The sequence below is a fragment of the Arachis duranensis genome, chromosome 5 (assembly GCF_000817695.3).
Source record: "Arachis duranensis cultivar V14167 chromosome 5, aradu.V14167.gnm2.J7QH, whole genome shotgun sequence".
In the NCBI taxonomy this organism is placed as follows: domain Eukaryota; kingdom Viridiplantae; phylum Streptophyta; class Magnoliopsida; order Fabales; family Fabaceae; genus Arachis; species Arachis duranensis.
In genome coordinates, this window is record NC_029776.3 from 19,349,839 (window position 1) to 19,356,184 (window position 6,346).

Sequence of the window (6,346 nt, forward strand, 5' to 3'; positions counted from 1 at the left end):
TTACAGTCGACGTCGTTGTGCTATCGAACCAGTCGTCGAGTCGTCGTCGCTATCAAGCCCCTTTCCTCTAACCGTTGTAGCTTCCTGTGTCGCCGTCTTTCTCTCCTGTCTATTTGCTTGTGGTAACTGGTAAATTTCTCCTGTCTCTCTCTCACACTGCGAATGTGTAAAAAAATCTGCATTCTTAAATCTGAATGTTTGAATCTGAATATTTTTAGAAAATGAGTTACTTTTCATTTCAATTATGCTTTTTGTATGTTTTTTTTTGGAAGTTCTTGATTGATTATTTGATTTGTTCTTCAATTCATTTCTATATCAATATTCAATACTCTTGTTTGTTAGGTTAAGTTTATCTCTTGTGACTTGCACTTGGTCACAGTACCCACAAAATGTTGTGATTATTAAAGATCTATATCTATGAGAGATAATGAGATATTTAGTCATTGAATTGATTTGGGCACTTGTAATTTTAATTAGAAAAGATATGAAACTTAATGGGCTTTTAAGAGTGAGGCTTTTGCTAATTTACTTCGTTTCTCTATTTTTGAGGCTGATTCAGACTAAAAGATCTCTAGACCAGTTCTAGTAGAATTTTATAATTGATAATTTATAATTATTAAGCCTGCCATTATTATAAAATTAGTATATTGATACAATTCACTACAAGAAAAATACCCATTCAGGTACACTTGAAAAGTGTAGTCAAAAGTGAAAAAATGATGCCTTAGGCTACAGCTACGCTTTTTGGGCTACGGCTACACTTTTTGGGGTGATTCCTATTTGGTCGTTGCCTATTCTCAAAGACTACGCTTTTTTGCACCAAGGACTACGCTTTTGGCATTTGGAAATAGGCTACGCTTTTCAAGTGATGCTGTCCAAGACCAAAGGCTACGCTTTTCAGTTTTCATTTTTCCAGAATAGGCTACGCTTTTCAACGCTACTGCATCACTTATAAAGCGTAGCCACATTGTATACCATAGCTACTTTTTATAAGCGTAGCCTTAGGTCCTTTTTTTGTATACTATAGCTACTGTATATAAGTGTAGCCTTAAATCTCGTTTTTTTTTATACTATAGCTACTGTATATAAGTGTAGTCTTAGGTCTTGTTTTTTTTCTGTATATATATATATATATATATATATATATCTGCATTTTTATTTAAATGAGTTGAATATTACAAAATAAAAATAAATACATAATTATACTAAATAATTTCTTTATATAATACAAATTATCTCTAACCAAAATATATCTATAATATTGATCCAAAAATACTAGAATGAAGTTAATGGTAAAAATTCATACATCTCAAATATACTCTTCACTATTATTTAAGCAACAAAAAATTCATACATCTCAAATATACTCTTCACTACTTTAGGACAACGGCGCAAGAGTTAAGCAACAGAAAATTTAAGAACATTAAAGAATTAATGAACAACCTACAACCAGAGCCACAGCATGGCATGCACAACCTGATAGAGTGTATAGACACCAACAAAGTTAAGAGACAATGAAACTTACATCATCAGAGAGCTTCATGCTTTTAGTGTGTATACGAAGAACTTCAAGTCGGCCAACTTCATCAGGAACACCAATATCAATTTCCCTATCAAATCTACCGAACCTTCTCAATGCTAGGTCAATGCTGTTTGGGCGATTGGTAGCTCCAATAACGATAACATGAGCACGAGATTTCAATCCATCCATAAGAGTCAAAAGCTGTGAAACAATCATCCTTTCAACTTCACCATGTGTCTTCTCCCTCTTGGGTGCAATAGAATCAATTTCATCAATGAAGATGATGGATGGTGCATTCTTTTCAGCCTCTTCAAATGCTTTCCTCAGATTGCTTTCACTCTCTCCTACCAGTTTGGACATAATCTCCGGTCCATTTATACAAAAGAAGAAAGCTCCCGTTTCATTAGCAACAGCTATTGCTATCAGTTTCATTAGCAACAGCTCTTGCTATCAGTGTCTTCCTGGAACCAGGGGTCCATAAAGTAGAATACCTTTGGGTGGTTTCACACCAATCGACTTAAAGAGTTGTGGATGCCTCAAGGGAAGCTTTACCAACTCACGAATTTGTGCCATTTGTTTCCTGACTCCACCCACATCATCATATCCAACTTCATCCAGCCTCTCTTCATCCTCTCTTTTCAATGACCTTAAACTCCACACTTCTCATCCCTCCATGGACAAGAAATAGATCTCCTTTTACATTAAAAAGGAGTAAGCTTCCAAGAAGTAAGCTGCAAAATTTACATTAAAAAGTTATAATATTTTACAAGCACCAAAATAATCATATTCCATATGTAATATCAATGTCGTCCAAGAAACTGAAGATTGTAGATTCTATATATGCTACTAAGTCAGTTTGGCATGCATTCAAATCAATTCAATTCAATCAAATATCAAGAAAGGTGACAATCAATCATACGAAGCTTGACAAGCCAAGACTACTGTCTCTCCAAATAATAATAATAATAATAATAATAATAATAATAATAATAATAATAATAATAATAATAATAATAACTTGCTATAATTATAACACAAGCAATGTGAATGTAAGGACTTTTAAGAGAGGTAAGAAATTTTGCAAAACACGCTGACAATCAGTAACGAAGTCTTATAACATTAATAGAAATACTCAAATTAAAGTACTCATCACTAAGAACAAGCTCATAAAGCAAGTCAAATTAAGTAGCTATCCCTAAACCCGCAACTTAAGAGAAGCTCAAGGTAGAAACTCACGTTTCAAGAAAGCATCAAACAGATTGCCAGTGACACCTTCAATGGTATCATCAATAGGCAGAATGTGCACACGTTTCCCATACTTCACATCAAGGCACTGGTGCACGGACACAACATCTCCAAGACGAACCCGTAAATTCGACCTCACAACTCTGTTCATCCTGATCTTGGGCTCTTCACAGGTGTCAGCAGCAAGAGCTATGCAAACAGTATCCCTCCTTTTCTTGCCCTGCAAACATATACAAATCAAAAACCCCATCTGACTTAGAAGTTGCAACACAAAGAACAAAATCAACAAATATAAGAGATAAATTAATTAAAACTTTAAGACATTATGATAGTTGTACTCCAAACTCGAAATGCTTTCATTAGATACAAATAAATAACATTTTAAATTTAATCCAACTCTATTTGTAACCATGTCAATCAATCATGATCTTCTTCTTAGTATACATGGCCTAGTACTCCACAGTATAAAATTCAAAATCTCACAACACCATCCGTTAAGAAAGAACAAAACAGCACCCTAGTAAGAGACTCTGAAAAACAGTACTTTTTTGTGGGGAATCGAATAAATCAATTAAGAGCTAAGACACAGCAAGAGGAAGGTAAGTAAGATAGAGGAGGGTAAGAAAGTGACCTTGATGAGGATAGTGTCGCCACAGAAGAGCTGGAGCTTCTCCATGGTATCAGGGTGCATGGACATGACAGAGTTGTCGTCGTTGACAGCTTCATCCACCACAAGACGGTTCGGCGACTTCTTCCGCTCAAGAATCGCCGTTGAGTAGTCCTTCTTCCCCGATTTCCTGAAAATTCATCCACCACCTTTCTTAAAAAGCTTTCGAAGAAACAACTTGACAAGAAATATGTTGAAAAGCAGGCTGTAATATACAATACTAATTGATTTTTCCTGTTAACACAAGTGATCTAATAAAAAAATAGACTTAGTTCCAAAAGTTTTAAAAACATCAAGTCATTGTAAAAAGTCAAAAAGGATGTTGAAAGGCTTACCCCAAGAAGTATTCCCATATCTAATGTCATAGCCGAAAACAGTCCCACCCTGCAAGTAGCAAAGTGCAATAGAACTCATTCGAATTTCAGGCGAAATTACATGAGAAAGCTACCAGGATATTTTCACCTTCCAAATAAGTTGCTAATCCACTAACAAGTAACAACCTTCTCTTTTGCATATTGCCCGAAACAAATTTGAAATTCTTTTCTATCACAAAAATAATTTCAGTAAATACCCTATTCAGTTGACCACTTTCTGTGATCTAATGACAGCCAGCCAGTCCAAACCTATGTGATCTAAAATAATAATGACATTGATATGCTAAACCTAGAAATCAAGGAGGTAGTGAGCGCCTTGAAATTGCATTGCCTTTTAAAACAATTAATTCGAAAAGCTAAAAGAAGCTAGTAAAGTGATGCAAATATCAGTCGACAGATAAGATAGCAATATAACCAGAACAGGGTCTCAACTTCTATACTCTGCTAATTAAATAATAAAAATCGTTTGGCATAGCAAAAAAACAAGTCATGCCAAGGTATCTGGCACAATAATGCAGAAGCAACAAAACAAGCCATGCCAAGGTATCTGACACACTAATACAGAAGCGAAGCTTACTCCCCATATCTATGTAGTTCATCTCCGAATTTACCTGTCAGCATTTGGCATCCTATGCCTCCATCGTCTTCTAGACCTCCCTAACAGCAGCCTGTGGATTTCTCGTCCAGAGACAGCAGTAGAAGCTTGTGACTCTCCTTAAACATGCTGGGTTGCAGAAAAAAATTTGTTTCTTCCTTAACACAGCACCTAATGATTAAAGCAATAAATTTAGCCATATACTCAACCATTCAAAAAAAATGCTCATTATCAAATTGCACAAGCAGCAGCAGATTCAAAGGAGAAAGGAACCAGAATGCGCAGAGGCAAGAAGAACGAGTAGACGCGGATGGAAATAAATAAATAGTATGCATTTTCATCAACAATACATGGCTTGTTCATCAATTCACATTTCACAATTGCATATAAACCAGATTATTATACCAAACCCCCAAATTAAAAACCCTAAAATTGGAACTCTAAACCACCCAAATTTCAGAACCAAACGGAAATCTATAGAATACCTTCTCGACGATGTGAGCGCAGAGACGACGATGGTGAGGGCGCAGCTGACGATCAATGCAAGAGGGCAAGAGGGCGCAGGTGACGGTGAGTGGTGCGGAGATCAGTGCAAGAGGGTTCACGACGGTGGTATGGGCGGCGCACGACGATCAGTGCAGGAGGGTTCACGACGGTGTGAGCTTCACGATCTTCACGACGGTGTGGCGCTGAGTGATGAGTGGGGACTGGGGTGCGATGATCTTTGTGACGGTGAGGCTTCACGCTCTTCGCGCGGTGCAGGAGGCAGGGTTTCCTTCTCGCGGTGCAGGAGAGCAGGAGGGTTTTCTTCTCTACTGAAAGGGTGACTTCAATTCTGAGCTTTGGAGGGAATGAAAATTTTCACCAAGTGTTAGCTTACAGTGTGTGTGCTTTACACCGGAAAAAAGTTAAGAGGAGAGGGAAAATAGTGTCAAATTTTTTGCTCTAGACATATTAGGCATTACTTTTTAAACGCACCTAAAACTTAATAAATAGGCTACTCTCTAAAAGCATCTCCTTTGATACGAAAAGTGAACCTATAGATATCAACCTATAATTACGCTTTATAAATAATTTCTAAAATACTTAAGGTTACACTTTTTAAATGATGCCACAATTGTGTATCTTTTTCTCTCATATAAAAAGACAATACGAAAAAAACCGTAACCTATTCATAAAATAGGCTATGCTTGAAAAAAATGTAGATTTAAAAATACTCATGAATGAGTGTTTAATTATGAAAGTTCCTAAGTTTATGAAGCTATTAAAGTTGTATTCATGATGTAAGAATTATTTATTAGCATGAATTTGCCATAAGTGTTGTGTAGCTATTATTATTAGTATTGCCAAAATGGCTTTGCATTCTGTAAAAAAACACTACAGTTTCAACTATGATAAGAAAATTCGCAGTGTAATTTTTGTTGCTCCATAGTTATTAATTTAAAAATTGTTTATAGCCTTTATAAAGTGTTGGTTAAAAGCTTATTATTAAAAAAAAAATAGCTTTGATTTATCTGAAACTAAACTTTTTATGTTATTTTCATTTTGTTTGTTTTTTTTTAGCTCCCATGAATGCATACAGGTAGAAAATTATATGTTGTGTTGTGTTATATTGATTTTTTTATTGAAATTTCAATAATTGATTATTCATTGTTGTGTTATGTTAATTTTTTATATAATACTAATCAATCTGATTAATTATTACCTCTTTTGATTTTTAGGTTTAAATCTTGATTTTTAAATTTTTAATGATAATAAAAATGTAAAAAGTAATAGAAAAATAAGGTTTAAAAATTTGAAGATTCTTTTATATTTTATGATGTAATTTTTTTATTATGATATTAAATTTTTTAGCGATCAAACATTAATTTTTATTAACTCTTTAAGTTTTTATCTTAATTTTGAATATGTAAAAATTAAAATATTATTTAATTTTTAAATGG

General features: G+C 34.6%; 1 pseudogene; it reads right to left on the bottom strand.

Moving 5' to 3' along the window:
* Positions 1 to 4,436, bottom strand: LOC107488567 (cell division cycle protein 48 homolog; annotated as a pseudogene).
* Between the last annotated feature and the right edge of the window lie 1,910 nt (positions 4,437 to 6,346).